This window comes from Pinus tabuliformis, chromosome 1_2 (genome assembly GCF_031772625.1).
Source record: "Pinus tabuliformis cultivar Carrire ecotype Pingquan chromosome 1_2, CPIR1, whole genome shotgun sequence".
Taxonomy (NCBI): domain Eukaryota; kingdom Viridiplantae; phylum Streptophyta; class Pinopsida; order Pinales; family Pinaceae; genus Pinus; species Pinus tabuliformis.
The window spans coordinates 716407979-716434690 of NC_142298.1; the positions used below are offsets into that span (position 1 = coordinate 716407979).

The 26712-nt window shown below is 36.5% G+C and overlaps 1 pseudogene; it reads right to left on the minus strand.

Annotated features, from left to right (window-relative positions):
- LOC149207749 (ubiquitin C-terminal hydrolase 12 pseudogene) overlaps positions 1–26712 on the minus strand; it is a 77310-nt pseudogene that overhangs the window by 36082 nt on the left and 14516 nt on the right.

Below are 26712 nucleotides of genomic sequence, written 5' to 3' on the forward strand. Positions count from 1 at the left end.
ATAGAGGATTGGGTAATCATTTGGCATTCGATGCTCTTTGAGGATGAGATAGGGCATACAAGATAAGAGGAGTTGTGGAGGACCGATATTCTTTGAGGGTTGGGGAGCCCAAAATAAGAATAACCCTCATGGAATACACCCTGAGAACCCGAGTGGGGTATGTTCCGAGAGAGACAATGATGAGGGTGTCTGTAAATCATTGGTCTCACCACTATTGAGCTCAGATCTTGTGGAGAGATAGAGCTGTTAGTTAAGGCCTTGCTATATAAATGTTGGTTAATATGATGCTAAACAAATGCGTTACTAATCCGATTCTTCTTATGAGAAATTATTCAGATTGAGAATGACCAAGTACCATTATGAATACCTCCCTAGTTAAGAGGGAGTGTTGTAAAGTGTAACTAGGTTCGGTCTTCATAATGACATGTAATTGTGATTTTATGTAAGAGATGTAAAGAAGAAAAATAAAATTATTGTAATTCTTGCATCATGGGTTTCATGAGCAAGAGATTTTATTTTAGTATAGGCTCCCATTGAGAGCCCTTAGGAATTTTGTCATTTAGTCATAAAAGTATAAAGAGTCATTGCCATGTAATGAAGACATGTTACACATTGTAAAAAGTCACACTTGTCTATGTAAATTCATCCCCCAAGACCTTGTCACTAGCTCTCTTCAAGTTGGCCTACAACGAAGGGGGAAATCCAGAAGATGATGTTAACGCTCCTTCAAGTGATCATGTAGGCCTAAAGGACAAGAGAAAACCTGTATGTATACAAGTACTCGATTTCACTTCAAAACAAGCAATTCGATCAAGTAAGTCTACAAAGAAGTGCGAGAATAATACTAGAGAGAGCCACTATCTCAGCAAAGTAAGAGGGAAGAAGAGCGAAGTTAGTTTGCAGATTGTTTTGGGTAATATATCCTCCCACGTGCGAAGGCAAAATATACGAAGGTGCCAGAAGAAGGTCGGAGTCCTGCAACTACATCAAAGTGATCTTTTTTGGGAAGAAGAACTCGCTAGAAGGGGTTGAGTAGAAGTACATTCGGTCTCTCTCTTGAAACCTTAAGGAGATCGAGATTCTCAAGGAAGCCAAGAAGGAGAAGACCGAGATTCTAAAGGAAGTAGAGAAGAGGAAGAAGAAGAGCAGTGTTGGTAAAAGAGGCTAGTGACTTGGTCTTGGGAGGACTCTAGTGTCAAGGGTCATTGTCATGGTCTTGGCGTTCGTGAATTGAAGATCTATAAGAAGAATTTCGTTTGGGTATTCCTCTCATAGAGTGAGAGGTTTTGGCCATGGTTGGAAAGCCTATATATTGTGTCTCTTGTCTCTCTATTTGTTCATGATATGGTAATTGTCTTGATGAAAAGAACATTATAATTATTACAAGAAAGATAAGATCTAATCAAGAAGCAAAAGTCTATCACAAGCAATTATCATAAGTAGAGAAATCACCTAAGTATTGATGCCCTAGATTTCTCAACATTACCTAGGTCTAGAAATATGAAAAAATCCTAGGGAGATATATTTGGGGCAAGGAAAGTACATCATTAAGTTGTTGTAGAAATTTGAGATGATGGATTCCAACTCATGACTACTCCTATGATCAACAATCTCAAGAAATTGAGGGGCTCCGACTCAATTCTCTTTTATCCTACCTCCTATTGTTAGTTGGTAGGTTCTCTGATGTATATGGTAAATACTAGGGGAGATATATGCTTTGCTGTGAACATCCTCAGTCAGTTTCAGTTGGAGCCTCATCATGATCATTGGATAACTGCCAAACATATATTGAGATATATTTGTGGTACAATACATCACTGCCTAAAGTACAATAGCAAGGAAGTCAAGTTGATTGGCTTCAAAGATTCTGATTACGGTGGTAGTGGGACCGATGTAAGAAGCACTCCCAAAGGATGCTTTAGTTCGGGATCTGCCATGATCTCATGGATGAGTAGAAAGCAAGATCCTGTTTCTTTGAGTAGTGCTGAAGCAGAGTACGTGGTCGTATGTGAAGTAAGAAAGGAGACTGTATGGTCAAGGAAGCTTTTGACAGATTTGTTCAAGAAGCCTCTGGATTCTATTGTGATTAATGGTGATAATCAAAGTTGTATCAAGATGTCTGGAGATCCCGTGTTTCATGCTAGGATGAAGCATATCAACAATAAGTTCCACTATATTAGGACTTGGTGCAGGATGGGATCGCGAAGGTACAATATGTCCCAACAAACAATTAGGTAGTTGATATACTAAAAAGTCTTTTCCTAATAAGAAGTTTGAATATCTTAGAAGCATGCTTGGCTTAGTTGATATTGCTGATTTTTGTTGATGATGATAAAAGTTTGGAAGATATTTGTTGAGGCCTTGTGTGTGAGACACATTGCCTGGGAGGACATCTGGCCGACACTATGTGTTGATGTATAGTTCCCGAAGTAGGGAGGGTGGCGTTGGTCATGGAGCTTTGACCTCAGATACGCATCTAGATCCCTGGGTTGATGGTTAACAAGTAAGCCTGATGGTACCTAGAGAGGCTGAAAGCTTTAGTCCATTTTAGTCCCACTTGGATAGATTGCCCTGGTCAGGAATCTAGTTTGTGGCATTGCGGTGCCTAAACTGTTGAGAGACCTTGGATAGATTACCCTGGTTAGGAATCTACTCCATAACATTGTCGTGCCTAAACTCTTCATAGTTCATATAGTTTGAGATCTTCCGTATGAATACCTTCCTATTTATGAGGGAGTGTTGAAAAATGTCACTAGGTTCGGTCTTCATAAAATGTATTTTTCAAAAGAATTTTTATTATTGTTACAATGACTTATTGAAGCACGGGTTTCATGCTTGGGTCATCATTTTATTAGTCAAAGTCCCCATTGTGGACTTCGAGGATTAATAAAGAGTCATTAGAGTCATTGTATATTTTATGAGATCCTTCTTGGGGTTTCAAACGATGTAAAAATAATTATTTTTGAATAAAAAATGAATTATGAAACCTCCACACCAAGTCAGCCTCAAGGAAGGCAATTCGACCTCATTGGAAGGCTACATATACAAAGGTAGTTCGACTTCTTTTGGAGCATCTCACTCTCTCTCACATAGTTAGATATTTGGAGCTGGAAGCTGGGAAAAGTGTGAAGTTGAAGAAGGAGGCTAAAAGGAGTGCGAGTTTGGTCAAGGAAGAAGGGAAGAAAAAAATCAAAGGTTTGGTGTCTCTCTATCTCTCTCTCTCGTGTCAGCTGGTTTAGGAGATTGAAGACTCTTTGTCAAGGTCGAAGTTGTTTTTGATGCCAGAAGCTTCCAAGTCAAATTTGCCAGGGTTGAAGCGTTGTTTCTGCTAGGTCGAAGGTTGGATCGAAGAAGGAGAGGCTGGCTTGGTGTGGAGGAGGTCTTTGTCTAGGTTGAAGAAGTCTAAAGGAAAACTATTGAAGGAAGAGCTTTTGACTATATTTTCCCCTAGATAGGGGTTTTTCCCTGGTAGAATCCCTACATCTTGTGTCTTGTGCTTTGTGATCTTCACACACACATAATTTCGTAATTGCTTGATGAAAGATAATATAAAAAATAAGTAAAAGAAGGCAACATAATTCACAAGTAATTATCAAGAAACATAAATCTAACCCTAATCCTACTAGCATTAATTTCTCAATAAGGAAGTGGGCAATCTAATCCAAAAGGTATGTTTTTCATTGTGCGATCAAGTGCTTATGCTTGTTTTTCATTGGGCATTTCAGGCAGGGATTATTGGGTAACTTGGAAGAAGGGTGGGTTTTGATCATGGTTTTGTTCCCTCACCTAAAATGGGGGTTTAATCTTCAATCCTAGTCTTGTGGGATCTCCCCTATTGGCTTATGGCTTTAGGATGGACATTACTTGGGGAACCCTGATTTTGGTAGCGTGGTCCCGTTTTACCTTTCCACATTTTTCACTCCCCTTCACACGTTACAAGCCCTATTTCATCATTTTCCTTCTCTAGGTCCAAATGACCATTGGGTCCACAAGGCACTGACACACTTCCCATGCCTTGTCCACATATCTGTTGAATTTTTGAACAACTAGGGAGAAATTTCTCTAGAAATCACTTTATGTGGTTAACTCCTTTCACCCTTGAAGCCAATTATTTGTCAAGAGAAAATTACTTTTCATGAGAGCAAAAGTTATTTCAAAAATATTCTATAAAGCAATTAGACATGTGCAAAATAAAATCACTTAAGTTATCTAATTCGAATGGATCACTCTAGGAGCTTCTAAAACACTTAATTCGAAAAAGGGATTTTTCCTCAAAGATTTCTATATATTGAAGAGAAGCCTTCATTTGCAACATATTGAGTTCTCTCTCTCTCTCTCTCTCTCTCTCTCTCTCTCTCACTTTGGTGATCTATGTTGAAAAGTGTAACTAGGTTCGATCTTCATAATGACATGTGTAATTGTGATTTTATGTAATTGATGAAAAGAAGAAAAATAAAATTATTATTGTAATGCTTGTCTCACGGGTTTCATGGTCAAGGAATTTTATTTTTAGTGATGGCTCCCATTGTGAGCCTTTAGGATTTGTCATCTAGTCATAAAAGTCAATTTGAGTCTATGTCATGTATAAAGGACCCTTCTTGGGCATGTTACATTTTGTATGAGTCATTAGATAAGTATAAAAAGCCCTACAAGACAAGCACACACATCTCCCTTCAAGTCGGCTTCAAAAGGAATAATAATATCTCTCTAGAGGACACATTGGCTCATCTCCAAGTCATGTCGGCGTATTACAGGCTCCAACAACTATAAATAGGGCAGTTTAGATTTCATTTAGAGACATAATTTCAGAGAAGGGTTTTCAGTCAAATTTTGAAGTTAAGGGGTGCGAAAAAGACTAGAAAGGAGCCTAATCACCAAGAGAGGAAGAAGGGAAGTTTTTCGAAATATTTCTAATCTGTTTTAGGGATGATCTATCCCACACATGCTAGATTGCAAGACTGTTCATTGCAGAAAGAGCTGAAGTATTTAAGTTATCATGAGAAGGAAAATTTGGGAAAAGATCTAGTAAAATCCTCAAGCTGAGTTGAGGAAGGATAGTCTCCACCTTAAGCGAAGAAGATTGAAAGTCTAAATCTCTTAAGTGTCGAATTTAGGGCTTCCAAAGGAGGACTGAAAGGTGTAGATCTGATTCAAGGACTGAAATCTGAAGGTTAGCTGAAGCAGTGGAAGAAACAAGGAATTTGACTATCGGAGGAAGAGGAAACTTTGTGTCTTGGTCTTGGGGTGGCAAATAGGTCAAGGTAGGTCAAGGATCTTGGTCTTGGTATTCATCAATTGGAATCTCTATAAGAAGAAGAATTTGTTCAGGTTTTCCTCTTAAGTGGGAGAGGTTTTGGCCGTGGCTGATAGCCTATATTCTGTGTCTCTTGTCTCTTTATGGTTTATGCATTGGTAGCTGTTTGTTGAAAAAGAACACTAATAGTCTAACATGAAGGAAGATCCTAATCTAAGAAAGTAAAAAACATTCATAAGCAGTTACTAATAAAAGAGAAATAACTTAATCTCAATGCCCTGGATTTATCAACAATCTAGCTCTCACATTGGTGATCAACCCCTCGCATCAGTAATTTATCTCTCTTATTGGCAGATCTCTTATCATCAACGACACATATGATTATCAATGGCAGATCTCTTATCATCATTGGCATATTTGATTATCAATGGCAAATCCCTTATCATCATTGGCATATCTGACTATCAGTGGCAGATCTTTTATCATCAACGACATATTTGATTATTAGTGGAAAATCTCTTATCATCATTGGCAGATCTGATTACCAATGGAAGATTTGATTACCAGTGGCAGATCTGATTACCAATGGAAGATCTGATTACCAGTGGCAGATCTCATATGACCAACAACAAATCTAATTATCAGTGGCATATCTCTTATCATCAACGACAAATTTGATTATCAGTGGCAAATCTCTTATCATCATTCACATATTTGATTATCAATGGAAATTATCTTATCATCATTGGAAAATCTCCCTTGTATCAATTTTTTGCAGATCTCATATAACAAGTCTCATTATCTCAGACTTGGAGGATATTTACTTATTATTTTTGGCCATATCATCTTATTGTGAAGGTGTATTGTCTTGGATTTCTAGCATGCATTTGGAGACTTGTCTATATCATTCGTGAAAGCTAATCTTCTTCTCACACTTGTAATCTTTGTTGAAGGATTCGTTATTTTACATTTGTGATCACATTCCACACTTCAGAAGATCTGTCCTAAAGGGGTAATGTTGCTGTCATTGAGAAAAGGGTTTTGTACTATGCTTATATATCTCTGCTGAACATCTGATGAAGATTTAATAGAAGAATATTCTTATAGGGTTTCCCCCCATAGTGGGGTTTTTTCGCTAGTCTTGGACCAAATATGTTGTCTTACTATTTATTCACTGTCTTCTATATGGTTATTGGTTACTGTCTGCACTTAAAGGTTGAAGATCTAAGATAATTAATTTCAAAATTGCGAAATTTAACATGGTATCAGAGCTGTGGTGAAGATAAGCTCAAGAACAGTAAGCTTAAGGCAATTATTTGCTGAAATACTTTATTTGCTGCTCCAAATACAACAACAGATTAGTTTAGATGGCTACATCCTTCTTCAAGGACAACGAGAAGTTGACAGGGGCTTCAAATTACGCTGTTTGGAAACTCAGACTTGACACCAAATTGCACAGAGAAGATGTTCTAGAGTATGTCCAAGGAGGTGTACCCAAGCCTCCTGAAAATGCCCCTGCTCTTGCTAAAGCAAGATACAAGAAAGGTGAGATCAAAGCCTGCAAAATTATCATTGATTCTTTGAAAGACCATCTTCTTACCCGTATCTCCAAACTGAAGACATCTAAGGAAATGTATGACAATGTTGTTGGCATGTTTGAAGTACAAAATCTGAATCACGTCCTTGACCTGAAGAAACAACTCAAAGATATCAAATTGAATAAGGGAGAATCTATTCAGTCTTATTTTATAAGGATCACTAAACTCAAGGACCAAGTTTTGTCTGTTGGCGAGCCCTTGTCTGATAGGGAATTGGTACACACAACCCTTGATGGACATCTTGCTTCTTGAGAAGTATTCATTACTACTATCAACAATAACAATGTCCTGCAAACTTTTGATGAATTGATCAGAAGATGCAAGCAGGAAGAATCAAGGATGATTTCAAGGGGCAACATTTAGAGACATGAAGAAGGAGAACCATCTGCCTTCATTGCACAAACAAAGAAGAAGAGAGGGAAATTCGCCTAAGCCAAAGTTCAAACCCAAGTTTTTCAAGAAGAGCATGAGGAATGTTGAATGCTTTAACTGTCACAAGAAAGGGCACTATGCTCGATATTGTCCAGAAAGAAGATCCTCTTATAATCAAAGGAGTAGCAACAACTACAATAATCAGCCTCTTGGTCGAAAAGGGAGGAATTATGAAGGAAGAAGATATGAAGGAAGCAACAATGCTTATAGTGATCGTGATCAAGAGCCTTGTCCTCAAAAGAGATACATAAATACAAGGTATGAAAATAATGCCGCTACTTCTCAATTTGAGTACTTTTTGATTTCAACTTTATCTAGTGCTTCTCCTCCATATTATTTAGATAACTAGTTAGTGGATAGTGGTGCCTCTAGGCACTTCTTTGGTTATAAAGAAGTCCTCTCTAATTTGGTTGTTAGGTAGTTTGGTTTAAACATTATCCTTGGAGATAACACTACATACCCTGTAAAAGGGTTTGGTTCAATTTCTTTTCATTTAGATCTTGGAGAAACTATTCATCAAAAAAATTCTTGTATCTATATCTGGTCTAGAAGATAAATGAATGAAAGTGGCTTTTATAAAAGGAAAGGTGTTAACCTGGCCAGAGAAAAAAAACATGAAAAATGATTTTACTCTTGGATCGAGAGTCAAAAGGCTTTACAAGGTCAATGGGAGACCTATTAAAGCTGACTCAAGAATGCAATTTCAATCAAATTGAGTTATGGCATCACATATTTTCTCATCTTTATTATAAGACACTACCCAAAGTAAAGAATATAGTTTATGGAATGTCATGAATCCAATCAAAATATGATGGTGTTTTCCTTAGTTGTGAAAGTGGAAAGAAAATGAGAGGGCCTTTTCCTTATAACAGTACCAAATCTCATGACATCCTGCAAGTAATTCATTCAGATTTGTGTGGACCTATGCCAGTGACATCCATAGGTGGATATTTGTATTATATCACCTTTGTGGATGATTTCTCTAGAAAAACGTGGATATACTTTCTAAAGCACAAAGATGAAGCCTTTGATATGTTTAAAAATTTCAAAGCATTGATTGAAAACCAAATTGGAAAGAAAATCAAAGTCTTTAGATCAAATAATGGAGGAGAATTCATTTCAAATGAATTCATTGACTTTTGCAAAGAAGCCGATATCAAGAAAGAGACCATTGTACCATATAATCTTGAACAAAATGGTGTGGCAAAAAGAAAAAATAGAACTATCATGGAGGCTGCTTGTGCCATGCTACATGATCAAAATGTGCCAAATTTCCTATGGGGAGACGCTGCCAACACCGCCGTATATGTACAGAGTAGGACCCCTCATCGAGCATTATATGAAAAGACTCTTGAAGAAGTATTCACATGCAAGAAACCTGATGTCAGTGATTTAAGGATCTTTCGTTGTCCTGTTTATTTTCATGTACCAAAAGAAAAGAGGAACAAGGTTGAGGCTTCAGGTAAGAAAGATATTTTTGTGGGCTATTGTGAAAATTCTAAAACATGTAAAATATATATACCTAGTCAAAGAACAATAGACTTCAGCAGAGATGTAACATTTGATGAAGATGCAACTCTTGAAAAAGTAAGAATTAGTCCTCCTTCTATCTCTTCTAAAGAAACACATGATGATGTGGATCCCTCTACCCATGACTCTGATCATGAGGACCTAGATGAACCTGTTGAGCCTATGGATCCTGTTGTTGCAAAAAGTGTCTAGGCACCGTGACAACGGTGAGAGTAAGGGCTGTCACTCTAATTCTTACTCACTTCGTTTAGACTCTCTCCTAGACAAGTCAAGGGGGGTAGTCCCTAAGGTGAATAAATGAGAAAAGCTTGTAAAACACAGGGTCTGGGAGACTTAAAGATGGACAACTTGATGAATTGAGAACAGATCTTGGTCAACTGAGATGGATAGATTAAAATAATACATAACCACAAGATACAAATAATTATAGACCAGTGCCTTATGTTCAATTAACCAAGGACTAAATAAAAACAAGTTACCTAGAGCAATTTATAATGTGGCAAAAGTGACGATCATGAACAAGTAAATGTAAATGCCCAAAACTGCAATATATTATAGCAATTAAATCCCAAGAAGAATTATGAAAATTAACTGCTAAGCAATGATTCTAGATTAAAAATGATTTTCTTCAATAACCTAGATCTAGAATTAATTATCTTTCTTCTATAGTCAATGATTTTAAAACATTAATCGCACTTGCCAATAGAGAAATCAGTACCACAAAAACTAAACTTTTACATTTAACACCAATGACACCAAGGAACTTGAAATTTGAATTTGAATTATCCCTTAGGCAATTAATTTAATGTGGTAAAATGAAAAGATTAAATTTTTAATGTGACCAAAGTAAAACAAATCAAATAAAAAAAAGTTAATAAATTGAAATTTTAATGGGTCATAGGCCACAATAAATTTTTTAATGTGAAAGCGCAAATCACCATTTGATTTAATCCTTTAGGAATTTTAAAGCCACATAAATGAAAATTTTTAATTTTTAGATTTTTTAATGTTTTTTAATTTTTTTTTTTAGATTTTTTTAAATGAAATCAAAATCAAAATAAAAAAATGAAAATAAAAGGAAAGGAAATCAAAATAAAATAAAATCAAAAGTACACAAATCGAAAAGTAAAGAAAAATAAAATTGAATTAATTAAGAAAACTATGCTAAAGTAAACAAGAGAAATCCAAAACAAAAATCAAATTTAAAATAAAAATGAATCTAGAAATTAATCAAAGTAAAAAAAATGAATTTAAATTAAAAATGAAAAAAGAAGCTAACTAAATCCTAACACATAAACATAAAAAAATAAATAAAAAAAAATAAAGTTGAAACCTAAACCTAAGCATACACAGATAAATGAAGTAAATAAAAAAAAAATCAAAAAGTTTGGGTTTTGCATGCAGCAACGAAACTAAGAAAATTTCCCATAAAATCTTATTTTAAAATGATATGCTTTTGCCTCAGATTTATCCATGAAACCTTTATGAAAATTTCCAGGTTTAAAACTTTTAAAACTTTGGACTGCAAGAATCTGAATAATATCCCTGGAAAACAATGTTGATAAACCCCATAGATCCAAATTTTACCCTCTAGCACTTAGATCTCGATTTTACACAAATTTCTTTCTCAGATTTGTAGCTGCACGACAACAAGAAAACACCCAAACGATATATACAATGATAAAAACTAAAACCTAGAAAAACCCACGTTAGAAAAATAATTACAAAAGTTACAAACCTATGCACAAGAATGGTAGATCAATCAGATCTGAAGAGTATGAGTTCAACTCCGCTTCCAGATATAATAATCTAAGAATCTCAACAACCAAATCTATCAATTTCCCCCATAAAAATTAAATTTTTAAATTTCAAGGAGGTGCCAACTCTAAACAACACATATTTCATTAAATTTGGAATTAAATGGTGGATCAAGAACTTCAAAATAACCAAAAATCTCAAATTTAGTCATGTCCTTGCAATATAATTTTTCCAATTTTAATGAAATATGTGTTAAACCCTTTGTGCATCACCAACAAAAAAAATCTTATGATAAGCCCAAGATTAATTTACTGGGCTCTTTATAAAACACGGATCGTGAGTTGGTTGGTCCAACTGAAAACTTCCCCTAACCCCCGAGGATTTAAAATCAAGATTTTCCTGCAAAATATGATCTAGCCATTAAAAATAAAGCGATAAAATAATAATAAAACTCAGATAAATAGAGATACCTGCTATTACATTCAAAATTTATATTATTATTCAAATCCCAGCAACTGAGCAAGATATTTGTACTCAAATCACTCTTTGAAAGCTATAATCAACGGTTTTAGAAAAAATTATGCATGAAAACAACACATCTTACAGTATTTCCATGAAGAGTAACATCAATAAAACTTAACCCCAAAGTGTTTCTTTATTATTCAAAAAAGATTACACAAGAGTTTCTTGCTAAGCACATGACTCAAAGGTCAGATGGATCGACTGTCAAATGATTTCCTATTTAAAGATAAATCTTCCAACAGTTAGTTCGAGTGATCTTTGTCAAAACAATCTCGACCATTGATGAATATTAAAATTTCTTTGAATCTCATTCGTCGAAATATTTAATTCTTGAGGAAATTCGAATTTTTCAATTAAATGCATTTTAATTAACTCAAAAATTAAATTTTTGAATTAATTTCCTCCAAAAAATGACTTTGACTTAACCCTCAGGGATCAAAGGTTTAAAATTTATCAAAATAATTAATTTACCTTAGTTTCGGAACCTTTTAAAATTTAATTTTTAAGGACTGACGAATTTTGCCTTTGGAGAATTTAAATTTACTTAGGACCTAGAATTAATTAAATTTCTGGCCTAGGATTTTAATTAATTTTTAGCCAGAAAATTTAATTAATTAACCTATGAGGGGATAAATTATTTTTCCAACTCTCAAGACACTTTACATCATGATTTTCATATTTTTTATATCATAAGGGGGAAAACCCATTTGTAATAGACCTTCACGAACCACCATTTTCTGTGACACAAATATAATCCAGTAGACCAAGCAATTTGTAATAAAATATCCTAACCAAATAGGTAGGATTATTACCAAATTACTTTCATTTAGACTCGACCTAGAACACTAGGACTCGCTTAAGATCCTAGCGATAAAATCCATTGTAGCTTTGCGGTAACACTGAAGAAAAACTTTGCCGACCATCCGAAAATGGATCGGTGAGACAAAAAACCTCTCAGAATGGAGATTGTCACTAGAAAAGTAGGTTTACCTAGGTCGTTACATACATGACACGGATCTGCTGAGATTATTTACATTATACACATGCAGAAACGATTTACATAATATCTTGGAAGTCAGGCTAATGATGATAGATGGATGACACCTATACATCGATCAAGTGCTATCCCTTTTGCGAAAAAAGGGAGTGTATTGCTATGGGTCGTTGACACGTAGTGGTCAATAGATCCATTAGACCCTCCTCCATATAGGAAAAGGCCTCTATGGCTTCGTGATATTCTACATGATGCTGGAAAACATACTGCTCGCAGGGGCACTTTTAGAGAAAGCAAGAAGCCCAGTCGATATCAAAACTATGTTGTTAAATTTGGCAACTAGGACCAAACTCCATCTTGGACAACTCATATGATGAAGTTGATATTTTTATTGGATTCCTCTTTCCAAGAGGTGTAGGGTTGATCTAAAGATCATCTTATTTTGACATGTACAAATGGAATTATGAATTTATTTCGTTTATGGACAAATTGTTAAGGTCGACCAAAAAACTAATGTAAGTTTAGAAGCCCAAAAGACATGTCTTTTCATCCTCAACGTTGCATATAAATAGAAGGTGCATCTACCTTATTTGGACACACATCAATCACTCACCTTTCGCTCTCCTCTCCTCATTGGTTCATACAACAAGCAGGAGCAATCTTCTTCTATATGCGTTGACCTGAGTTGACTAAAATTGTAGACTGAAATTTCAGATATGTTTTTGGGCTATTACAGGGATGTTGACCAGTGTTGACTAAACCTCAAACTTCATCTTTTGACTGTTTTTTCAGGTAAGAAATTCACTTTTTTTAGGCTGCAGCTCCTGGGACAAAAATTGAGGTGTTTGCAGCTGTTTGACTAGCATTGACTACAAATCCTTTGACCAATTTTGACCAAATTTTTTGGGACTATTTTGGGCTGATTTGGTCTATCTTTGGAGGCCAAGTTGACTGGGTTTGATCGAGCTTATTTGGAGGAAGATTTCTGCGAAGTTGACCAACGTTGACTTTCTGGGTAGGGCATTCTGTTGACTGCTGTTTGATTGGATAGATTTGACTGTGATTGGGCAAGTGAATTTTGTATATTGTACTCTCTCTCTGTGCTGAACTTTTGAAGAATAATAAGAATACTTGATCAAAGAGTTTCCCCACGTTGGGGGTTTTTCCTGGCATTCGCGAAATATTGTGTCCTCTTATCTTGGCTTGTCTTCTTCTTTATATTTATGTTCTATCTGCATTTACTATCATGTTAATGTGATTGCTAATCTGGAAATTGATATTGGGATAATAAGAAAAAATGAAGTAAATTGCTCCTAAGCATAGAACATACCATTTTTATCTAAAATTAACATATGAGTTCTATCATATAGAGTGAACCTTAATCATTTGAAGAAGCAGAAAAACACTAAGTATGGAAGGATGCCATGACAGAAGTATATGAATCCATTATGCAAAATGATGTATGTGAAGTTGTTCCTAGACCTCAGGGGAAATCAGTTGTGACTTCAAAGTGGTTGTTCAAAATAAAACATAACATGGATGGCAGTATTGAAAAATATAAAGCAAGATTTGTGGCTAGAGGATTCTCTCAAAAAGAGGGAATTTATTATGAAGACATCTTCACTATACCACCATTCACTCTATTATTGATTTAACTACTAGTCAAGGTTGGACTCTCCACCAAATGGATGTCAAGACAACTTTTCTCCATGGTGCTCTTTAGGAGGAAGTATATGTTAAACAACCTCAAGGCTTTCAGGTACATGACAGAAGAACCCATGTATGCAAATTGAAGAAAGCACTCTATGGCTCGAAGCAAGCTCTAAGGGCTTGGTATTCTCGCATTGCAACTACTTAGTAAAGTTGGGACTCATGAGGAGCATTGTAGATCCAAATCTCCACTTCAAAGTTGTACAAGGTATTCCTTTGATTTTGATATTATATGTTGATGATTTGTTTTTGACAGGTAATGAACTTCTGATGATTCATTGTAAGAGGGAGCTTTCTTCTAAATTTGAAATGAAAGGCCTTGGGATGATGCACTCCTTTTTGGGTTTGGAAGTCTGGTAGAGGTTTGGCGAAATTATTCTCTCCCAAGGAAAGTATGTTGTAAAGCTATTGGAAAGGTTTGGAATGGTAGAGTGCAAATCCATGAGCACTCCCATGGAGATGAACTTCAAGAAACTCTGTGGTGATGAAGTTCGACCTGATTTATTTGATCCATCTGAGTATCATCAGTTGATTGGAGCATTGATGTTCCTAGTGAACACTCATCTTGATATTTTCTATGCTGTAAACACCTTGAGTCAATTCATGACCAAGCCTTTACATAATCATTGGGTTGCTGCTAAGCATGTGCTTAGATATTTGCATGGGACAATTAATTTCGATCTTCGATATACTATTGGCAACATAAAGTTGCATGGTTATACAAATGCTAACCGGGCATGCAACATTGTGGACAAAAAAAACACTTCAGGATGTTTTTCCAGTTTGGGATCTGCCATGATCTCTTGGATGAGCAGGAAACATAATTTAGTTGGTCCCAATTCTGCAAAAGCTGAGTATATTGTTGCTAGCTTAGTTAGTTGTGACGTTGTCTGGTTAAGAAAACTCTTTGGAGAGTTATTTGAGCAAGTCCTGGATATTACAGTGATATTATGTGATAATATGAGTGGGATTTGATTGTCTAAGAATCTCGTATTTCATGACAGATGCAAGCACATTGAAATCAAATATCATTTCATTCGAAACATGGTATAGAGAGAAGCAGTGAGACTCCACCCTATTTAGACTGATGAGCAGATTGCTGATACACTTACCAAAGCATTACCGAAGAAGAAATTTATAGTCTTCAGAGATATGCTTGGATTAAGCGATGTACCTCTTTTGGGTGTGGGATCTGGTTGATCAAGAACACTGAAATGAGTGCTCTTCCCCCCTAGTTGAGCTCCTAGGAATGAGGAATTGAGATAGTGAGCTCTTGGGGATGAGGGACATCCAATTAGGAGTATGGCCCAATCATGCATCTTGTTTCCCACCGATCTCGCCAATGGGTGCTGGCTACTTGAGATCGGATGGTGATCCTTACCAGTCATGGTAAGTTGTATCTCACTCAAGTTCAAAGATGCTGGTTTTCTTGAAAAACATGGATTCTTAGCCTTTGAGCTGAGTTATTGTGGATTCTTAGCCTTTGAGCTGAGCTATTGTGGATTCTTAGCTTTTATTTGGCCCAGCTTGGATTCAGGGTGGTAGCAGTAACTCCCCTGCCATGATTATTCTTCTTTAGATTTGAGAATGTTCAACATGAGTCATGATGATTTGGCAAGTACAACAATTTTGGATTTATTGATGGAAATTCCTCCTTAGTTGAGAGGGAGTGTTTAATTTTTGAGCAACTAGGGAGAAATTTCCCTAGAAATCACTTTATGTGGTCAACCCCTTTCACCCTTTAAGCGAATTATTTCTCAAGAGAAAATTATTTTCATAAGAACAAAAGTTATTTCAAAAATATTTTATAAAGCAATTAGACATGTGCACAATAAAATCACTTAAGTGATTCAATTAGACATGTGCAAAATAAAATCAATTAATTTATTTAATTTGAATTGATCACTCTAGGAGCTTCCAAAACACTTAATTCGAGGAAGGGATTTTGCCTCAAATATTTCTATATATTGAAGAGAAGCCTTCATTTGGAACACATTGAGTTCTCTCTCTCTCTCGCTTTGGTGATATAGCTCTTGCATTGATGATAAAGCCCTCACATCAGTGATTTATCTCTCTTATTATCAATGGCAGATCTATTGCAGATTGGCAAATCTCTTCATCAATGACAAATATGATTATCAGTGGTAGATCTGTTATCATCATTGACATATTTGTTTATCAATGAAAAATCTCTTATCATCATTGGCAGATTTGATTATCAGTGGTAGATATCTTATCATCAACGACATATCTGATTATCGGTGGCAGATCTCTTATCATCAACGACAAATCTGATTATCAATGGAAAATCTCTTATCATCAGCAACATATCTGATTATCAGTGGTAGATCCCTTATCATCATTGGAAGATCTGATTATCAGTGGTAGATCTCTTATCATCATTGACAAATCTCCCTTGTATCAGTTTTTGCAGATTTTATATTATAAGTCTCATCCTCTCGCACCTAGAGGATATTTACATATTATTTGTGGCTAGATCATCTTATTGTGAAGGCGTATTGTCTTGGATTTCTAGCACGCACATGGAGACTTGTCTATCTCATTACTGAAAGCTAATCTTCTTCTCACACTTGTAATCTTTGCTAAAGGATTGAAAGAGATGTTATTCTACATGTGTGATCACATCTCGCACTTCAGAAGATCTGTCCTAAAGGGGTAATGTTATTGTCATTGAGAAAAGGGTTTTGCTTATGTATCTCTGCTGAACATTTGATGAAGATCTAATAGAAGAATATTCTTAGAAGGTTTCCCCCCTTAGTGGGGTTGTTTCCCTGGTCTTGGATCAAATATGTTGTATTATTGTTCATTGACTGTCTTCTATATGGTTATTGGCTACTGTCTGCACTTAAAGGTTGAAGTCTAAGATAATTAATTTCAAAATTGCAAAAATTAACAATATCTGGGTCAGGCTTGGAAATGTTGTCTCGGAAGTTGATGCAACTAAAAGAAAGTTAAAAGCATATCATGGCCACAAGTAAGGAACAAAAGAAAAAGAAGATAATAAAATGCAAAAGATGGCTGAGACATCGAATATAACACATGGGCAAAAGAAAAACATGAACTCTACTCCCTATCATGGCCATCACCTTGGTTCCTAGGACCCCATGAGTGCCCCCACATCATTAAGCAACCCATGCATGTCCTAACCCCTGATGGGTGATGAAATGCCGCACCTTAAGGGGGTAATAATTGCTCCATATCATTCACAACATGCTCTCATTTCCTGGAGCTTCGAGTAGTAATACAAAGAAAAATCAAGAGAAGGCAAAAGGCAAATAAAGAGGGGTGGAAATTTTTTTTGGGGTATCTCATGCATCCACGATTGCTCCCTCCTACATCCATATACCCAATATGTGGGCATCCCTCAACATTGCTATCCTTGCACCCATAACATTTAGCCATGAGATCCCCGTGTCCCCATCCATTTCATTATCATTCACATGCCACTTTTTAATTGAAGGATGTACCTGGGATCTTTCTTTCCTCTTAGGGGCTAAGAACACCTAATATGGTTGTCTATTAACCACTCCTACATGTTGAGAAATCAATGCTAGTAGAGTTAGGGTTAGATTTCTCTTTCTTGATAATTATTTGTGAATGGTATTGACTTCTTTTATATCTTTGCTATATTATCTTTCATCATGCAATTACCAAATTATATGTGTATGAAGATCACAAGAACAAGAGACACAAGATGTAGGCACTTTGCTAGGACAAAACACCTATCTAAGGGGAAAACCCAGTCAAACTTCTTCCTTCAGTGGTTAAGATGAGATAGTCCAAGACTCTTCAACCTAGACACAAACCTCCTCTAACCACCAAGTCAACCCTTCCTTCTAGCAATTTCGACCTTGACCTTCGAACTTGCAACAACAACACTTCGACCCAACAAATCCATAATTTCGACCTTCCAACAAAAAAATATTTGACCCAACACTTTCAGAATTTTGACCCTCCCAGCGGCAGAACTTCAATCCAACAACTAGCCGAGTAACTTCACATAAACGAGAGAAATAGATAGCCCAAAAACTTCGACTTGTATTCATTCCTTCTTCACCTTGAACTCCGTACTTTTCTGCTCTTCCTTGATATAGATCGAACTTGTTGAGTTGATGTCTCCAAATGAATTCAAACTGCGTGTATATATAGGCTTCTAGTGAGGTTGAATTACCCAGTTGGAGGACGACTTGGTGTGGAGGTGACAAATACCTTATTTGACTCAATAATAGACCTTTTTACATGATTCAAAAGCCAAAGAAGTGTCTCTTTAAATGGACGACGACTCTAATGACTCAGAATAAACCCTAGAAGTCCTCAATGGGGACTTTGACCTAAAACATGATGACCCAAGCATGAAACCCATGCTTTAATAATAATAATAATAATAATAATAATAATAATTTGTTTTTCATTCTTTGACTCAAATATAAATATGAAGATATAACCTAGTTACATTCTTCGACACTCCCTCTTAACTAGGGAGGTATTCATAAATTACACATGTATATACAATTACAAGGAAGATCTCAAAACACAATAACTACAAAGAACTTTGGCACACAAGGTGCCACAAACTAGATTCCTAACCAAGGCAATCTATCCGGGTGGTACTAAGATGGACTAAAGCTTTCAACCTCTCTAGGTACCATTAGGCTTATTTGCTAACCATCAAACCAGAGATCTAGATGCGCAATACAAGGTCAGAGCTCTATGACCAATGCCACCCTCCCTACTTTGGGATCTAGACATCAACACATATGCTGGCCATATGTCATCTTAAGCACTTTGTATCACACAAGATACTTCCTCAAGTCTCTTCCAAACATCTTTCATTAACGAAATCAATCATATCAACCAAACCAAGTATGCTTCTCAAATACTCAAAATTCTTATTAGGAAGAGACTTTTTTAACACATCAACTACCTGTTCATCAGTTGGAACATACTGTAGCTTCACGATCCCATATTGTACCAAACTTTTAATATAGTGGTACTTATTGTTGATATGCTTCGTTCTTGCATGGGACATAGGATCTTCAGATATATTAATGCTGCTTTGATTATCACAGTTTATCACTGTAGGACTTAGAGGTTTTTCAAACGAATATGAAAGAAGCTTCCTTAACTGTACAACCTCCTTTCCCACTTCACATGAAACCATATACTCAACTTCAACACTACTTAAAGCAACAGGATCTTGTTTTCTACTCATCCATGAAATCATCACAGATTCCAAACTAAAACATCCACCAGTAGTACTTCTTCTATCAGTGTCACTGCCACCCTAATCAGAATCTATATAACCTGTCAACTTGACTTCCTTGCTATCATACGTTAGGCAGTGATGAATAGTACCACATATATATCTTAATATATGCTTGGAAGCTATCTAATGATCATGACAAGGCTTCAACTGAAATTGACTAAGAATGTTCACAATGAAAAATATATCTGATCTAGTGTTTACTAAATACATCAAATAATCCACCAACTTTCGATAGGAGGTAGGATCTACGAGACTTGAGTCAAAGCTTCTTAACTTCTTGATCTGAAATGATCATATGTTAAAATTGAAGTAGAATTGAATATGCCAACAGTGAAATGAAGGTTAACTTAAAGTGCTGAAACCGTGAGAATTGCTTGAGAAGAAAGACTTTACGACAGATGATAAACATAAGCAAGATGAAAAATAGAAGTGAAAACAACAAATACACAGTGATGCCAGACAACAAGGTTGATTACGAAGTTCATCCCTTATGGACTACGTCTCTGGGTCCGCTTGCAAGATGGGCGACCGCTTTATTAGGATTGATACTGAAGAGGTCGATTACACATAAATGCGACCAAATTGAATGTGCACGCAGGCTCTTCTGGCCACTGTCATAGGAAAGCTCTATGAACCAGCTTTCCAACGCCTGTCGCAGTTCTCAATTCTGACTCCGGATGCTCCTGTTACATTGAAAACAAAACAACCTCTAACCTCCAGAATCTGCACACAAAACTTCAAAACCACTCTCCCCCTCTTCAATGAGAAAAACTGCCTTTTATTACCTCCTAGATGCATTCAAACTCCTTATGCCCAAGATTGGCATGAATTGGCTGAAATTTGGGTTTATGAGTCTCGGTCATATCGTGGTTTGACACCTAGGGATTAGGTTCCATGGTAGTTTAATTAAATATCCCAAAACTCCAACAAAAACCCAATAATAGACCATATATTAATTCGAAGACCGTTAGCTGTTTGCTAACCGGGCGGCGGGGAGACATCCAACATGTGACTGCCGCAGTCTAACCGCAGGCTGCCACCTCCGCGTTGATCCCCGGTGGTTCTAGCTTGCGGTGCTCCGGCGGTTTTATATGTGACAGCTATGGTGCAGTTTTCATGCCGTGGTTAACTAACGGTGCGGTGAACGTTGACCTCCGACTGCTACTCCCATTTGCACACATGACACAGTTTGATACAATTCCCCGCGCGGTCTACTTCGATGCTAACCCCAGCGACTAATCTTTGCAGTTGATCACAGTGTCCGCCGCGGTCAACTCCGCTGTGGTTTAGGCCAACGATTAGGACTGTATTAAGTTTTATATTGTTATTACATAGTTTGTAATGTTTTAATATGTTTTTGCAATAACCCAAATGGGATTTTTTACATGGTTTTGTTTGTAATGTTTTTAATACATTGTAATGTTTTGTATTATGGTCTGAGAGGTTGTCGACTTAGGTTTAATGTAGTTTTATGCATTTTTCAACACATGGTTTAATGCATAGAGGTAATGTATTAGGTTCTAATGTATGGTTTGAGGTTTTAGATGTAGATTTAGGGTTTTAGGTCTTAGGTTAGGTTTTAGGCTTTACATCACAAACCATTTACAACTAATTGTCACAAAGGGACATTGAAACCCATACAAACATCGTCGTCACAAAGCTACTTTTGCGACGACATCACATGATGACAAAACACGTCAACAACCAAAACCTGCAAGGCGGTCGACAAATCCATTTTGATGATCAAATCCTAGCGGAACTGACGACAATCACATGTCAACACCCAAGTATCAAACCATATTCGCCGAACACCATGAAAACCATATACATTATCGGACAACCTGAACCATAAACATCACTGTCGAAGCTGACGACACCAGACACTGAATGTTGACGACGAAACTGAACCTGTGCAACTGATCTGACGAGATCCTCCTGGATCAATCCTCTCCACTTGAAAGCTTTTGGACCACAAAAGTTTGACTTAAACAGATAGTAAATGAGGGTAGAGCTCCCTCACTTTCCACCTTGCCCTGATGATGTACCAATACATTCGATCAACCACCTGAAAGTGATGACCCTGATGATGCTGACCATGGCACATTTTGAATTGGTGACCTGTTCCATCCATCTACAGTATGTACAACTTGCGAAGATGGTTAAACAACCTGTTATGAACATGGAAATTGACTTCTTTCCACGAAATACCATGAGTTAGTGATTCATAATCATCTTTGAAAACAATCTCTACAAGATATTGTTCAATACTATTGACATGTATTAACAATCTATATTGCGGAATGACAGAGACAATCAAAGACATTTTTGACATCATACCAACTACTTGACTTGGGATACTTTCCTGATCCTTGATTACTAAGTGAACTTGCTGTAATAAACCCATCAAATGGTAAGGTGTAAATTGCTGCAACTTAGTTTTTCTTTGTAAGTATTGAAATCACTGTTGATTTGTTTGAATCACTGTTTCTTCATTTATTAAATGATATCTCCATTGATTATCACTTTCCCTTGATGCATAAGTTTTCCTTAGATGTTTTGGATACTTTGATAATGCTTTAGAAAAGGCTTTGATATGAAAACGAATGGGCTTCCTCTCCACTTGAAAAGAGGCTTCCAAACTGTTTGAAACATGAAATGGTGACACAATACAAGAGAAATTTAACACCGACTTTCCCCAATGCCGACCTGCATCCCTGTAACTGTTAACTTCCAAACTTGGACTGAATTGATTCATTTTGACATTAGGAAGAGAAAATTTAGGCATCAACTGTAATTCATGTTGTATTCCCTACTTATGAGTAAGATGTTTGGTTTCTTTAAATAGAATTGGAAAAGTTTCTACCTCTTTGATCAAACTATCTTTAAGCTGAGACTCATAACCTTAACAAACATCATGTTGTTTCTTATGTTGTTCATTTAGACACATGATTACAAATCTGTTGTTTGAAATTATTAATCGCTTCATTTGATTAGCAACAATATTCAAGTGATTTTTACTTTTATGTTCCCTGACAATAAATTCAACCCCATCTTTCTTAAGGTGATATTTATGCTCTCTTCTGTAAAATACTGCATCACGATCATAAAGATAAGGACTTCCTAAGACAACTCCACATGTCTACTGGAACCACATCTAATTCCACTTCATCAATGTAATTAGCTGTAATGGCAAATCTTAATTGACACTGTTTTGTGACTTTTATCTGAGTTGATTTATTTAGCCATCCTAATGGGTAAGGTCTTGGATGATTCCGTGTCTCCAAACACAAATTCTTAACTAAATATTTAGATATTAAATTGGCCTGTGATCCATTGTCAAACATTGTATCTATCTTTGTGTGCTTAGAAGTTATTCTTATGTTAAACACAACTCTTTTATCCTCATTTGAAGGATTTATGTTTGATGAAGATGCAATAGTATTCGAACTTGAACCAATGTCAGAAGTTTTACCTGTCGAAACTATGGCAGTTATACTCCTTTCATCACCTGAATCGGAACCTAGATGTTGCTGAACTGTTGCAATTGCTTTTCTTTCATCCTTCTCCTTAAGGAACTTTTTGGGCTTAAGTTCTGGATGAAGTTTCCAACACTTAGATTCATCATGACCGATTCTCTGGAAATGAGAACAAGTAGGTCTTTCCTTCTGAGCTATTGCTGATTTCTTTCTCTTCGAATTGTTCTTCCCCTTACTGTCATTTGAATCCTTGATTTCCAACTCTTTGGATGATTGCAGTGAAAACTTGAATGGTCTGCCACCTGATTCAATATGTATGGCTTGAACACACACTTCATCAAAATCATCAGGATTAAACATCAATAATGTATGCTGCAAATATGAATGTAAACTGCCGATGTATTTTAATAAAGTTTCACGTGTATCCAATGAAATACCAAGCGCCAATGCTTTCTTTCTGAACTCCTGAACACTTTTCCCTGTACTTTGCCTCAAATGCTGCCAATCAATAACAAATTGCTACATGTATCCTAAAGGATAGAATTTTTTCCTAAGAGCTTTTAAACTTAGACCATGAAGAGATTACATTTCCTTTCCGCTTTACATCTATCTGAGTTTTACTTTCCCACCATATTAAAGTTGTTCCCCCCATTCTAAGTGTAGCTAACTGAATTTTTGTTTTATCGTCAGAAATGTTCTGAATACGACAATACACTTCTAACTGCTTAATTTAGTTATCTAAATTTTTAGGATTCATTTCACCATCATAAGTAGGTAACTCAAATTTTACATCAAGTTTCAAAAGAGATGTTTTCTTAGGTTTATTTTCTGTTTTAGATTCTGCACTAGAAGAAGAAGAAGATGATGATGATGAAGATGATGGAGGTGAAGGTGGTTTATCAGCCTTGACTTTACCTTTGTCCTTATTCGATGTCTTTGAAGAAGAAGTTGCATCTCTTGCCTTCTTATCTTAGTAGATTTCTCCCAACATTTGTTGCATAGTCAAGAATGCTTGCTGAAACTGTTCATCACTCATCTTAGTTTCTGGCGTTTCACCAGCATCAAATCCTGTCATGGTCGACTTATGAATGAATCTTCGCTTTCCAATATCTGTATCGATTTTCTTGAGGATTCCTTCTCCACGTTGTGACTTTGACCTGGTTAACATTCACTGACAAATTTCACAAATGCAACCTGCTCTGATACCAAATTATATGATCTGAAATGATCATATGTTAAAACTGAAGTAGAATTGATTATGCCAACAGTGAAATGAAGGTTAACTTAAAGTGCTGAAACTGTGAGAACTGCTTGAGAAGAAAGAGTTTACAACAGATGATAAACATAAGCAAGATGCCAGACAAAAATGAAAACAACAAATACACAACGATACCAAACATCAAGGTTGATTACGGAGTCCGTCCTTGATGGACTATGTCTCCGGGTCCGCTTTCAAGATGGGCGATCGCTTTATTAGGATTGATACCGAAGAGGTCGGTTACATAGAAACTTGACCAAACTGAATGTGCACGCAGACACTTCTAGTAATTTTCATAAGAAAGCTCTCTGAACCATATTTCCAACGACTGTCACGGTTCCCAATTCTGACTCCGGATGCTCCTGTTACACTGAAAACAAAACAACCTCTAACCTCCAGAATTTGCACACAAAATTTCAAAACCACTCTCCCCCCTTCAATGAGCAAAACTGCCTTTTATAATCTCTAGATGCATTCGAACTCCTTATGCCCAAGATTGGCATGAATTGGCTGAAATTTGGGTTTATGAGTCTCGGCCATATCGTGGTTTGACACCTAGGGATAAGGTTCCATGGTAGTTTAATTAAATATCCAAAAACTCCAACAAAAACCCAATAATAGACCATATATTAATTCGAAGACCGTTATTTGTTTGTTAATCGGGCGAAGGGGAGACAACCAGCATGTGACTGCCGCGGTCTAACTGTAGGCTGCCACCTCCATGTTGATCCTCGATGGTTCCGGCTTGCGGTGCTCTGACAGTTTTATATGTGACAGCTATGGTGCAGTGTTCATGTTGCAGTTAACTAACTGTGTGATGAATGTTGACCTCCGACTGCTACTCCCATTCACACACATGACACGGTTTGATACAATTCCCCGCGCGGTATACTCCAATGCTAACCCTGATGGTTAATCTTTGCAGCTGATCACATTGTCCGCTGTGGTTAACTTCGTTGCGGTTTAGGTCGACGGTTAGGACTGTATTAAGTTTTATATTTTGGTTACATAGTTTGTAATGTTTTAATATGCTTTTGCAATACCCTGAATGGGTTTTCTTACATGGTTTTGTTTGTAATGTTTTTAATACATTGTAATGTTTTGTATTATGGTCCGAGAGGTTGTAGACTTAGGGTTAAGTTTATGCATTTTTTAACACATGGTTTAATGCATAGAGGTAATGTATTAGGTTTTAATGTATGGTTTGAGGTTTTAGATGTAGATTTAGGGTTTTAGGTCTTAGGTTAGGTTTTAGACTTTACATCAAAAACCATTTACAACTAGTGGTCACAAAGGGACATTCAAACCCATACACACATCTTCGTCACAAAGCCACTTTTGCGACGACATCACATGACGACAAAACCCGTCGACAACCAAAACCTGCAAGGTGGTGAACAAATCCATTTCGACGATCAAATCCTTGCGGAATTGAAGACAATCACATGTCAACACCTAGGTATCAAACCATATTCGCCGAACACCATGAAAACCATAAACATTATTGGACACCCTGAACCATAAACATCACTATCGAAGCTGACGATACCAGACACTGAACGCTGACGACGAAACTAAACCTGTGCAACTGATTAGACGAGATCATCCTGGATCACTTCTTAAGATTGGTGATCATGGGAGTAGTCATGGGCTTGGAATCCATCATACCGAATTTCTGCAACAACTTGATTATACACTTTCCTTGCACCAAATAAATTTCCCCAGGTTTCTGCCATACTTCCAATCCTCAGTAATAATGCATTAGACCTCGATCCTTCATCTCAAATTTGGCTGCCAACATCTTCTTGCATTCTTGTATCCTTTGCTCTACACCTGTAATAAATAGATCATCCACATATAGTAGAATAATGATTGACCCATTATCCACAACCTTGATATAGAGATTTGGATCAACATAGCTTTTGACGAACCCAATTCTTAGAAGGCATGCACCCATTCTTGCATACCATGCCCTAGGAGCTTGCTTCAAACCATATAGGGCCTTCTTGAGTCTACAAACATGAGTGTCTTGCCATTTATTTCAAATCCTTCAGGTTATTCAATATATACTTCTTCATCGATGGTCCCATTCAGAGATGTTGTTTTTACATCCATTTGATAGATATTCCATCCCATTGTTGCAGCCAATGAAACCAAAAATCTTATAATAATATATCTCGTAGTAGGTGCAAAGGTTTCTTCATAGCCTATGCCTTCCTGTTGAGAGAAACCCCTAGCAACAAATCTAGCTTTGTACTTATCTATGCTTCCATCAACAACGCATTTGATCTTGTAGATCCATTTAGAAGTGAAAACCGATTTGTCACTAGGTTTAGGAACAATTTCCCAAACCCCATTCTTCAAGATGGATTGATATTCTTCCTACATAACTTTCTTCCATACTTCTTGATGAGCAACTTCCTCAAATGTAGTTGGTTCAACTTCTATTAGTTTTATTATGTATGCAACATATCCAAAATATCTTTTTGGTCTTTTTCTTTCTCTAAAGGTTCCTTTGATAGCTCCATGTCCTTCGACATCTTCAAGGGTAGCTTTTAACCAATTTTGCCTTTCCTTGTGTCGGGTATGATGACAGGTTGAATAGGCTCACTTGGTCCTTCTTCTTCTTCTTCTTCTTCTTGATTTGTAGTAGGATTGTCATGGTGCTCTTCTTCTTCGAATAATGGTATGTCTTCATCATAAAAATCAATAGGAATATCTTTGGATCTTTTGTAGGCATGATTTTCATCAAATATAACGTCCTTGCTTACTTTAATGCATCTTACTTGTTTGATGTAGATTCTATATGCCTTTGAAGAAACACTGTAGCCAACAAAAATCCCTTTAATGCTTGTAGATTCCAACTTCTTTCGTTTGTCCTTTGGAACATGGA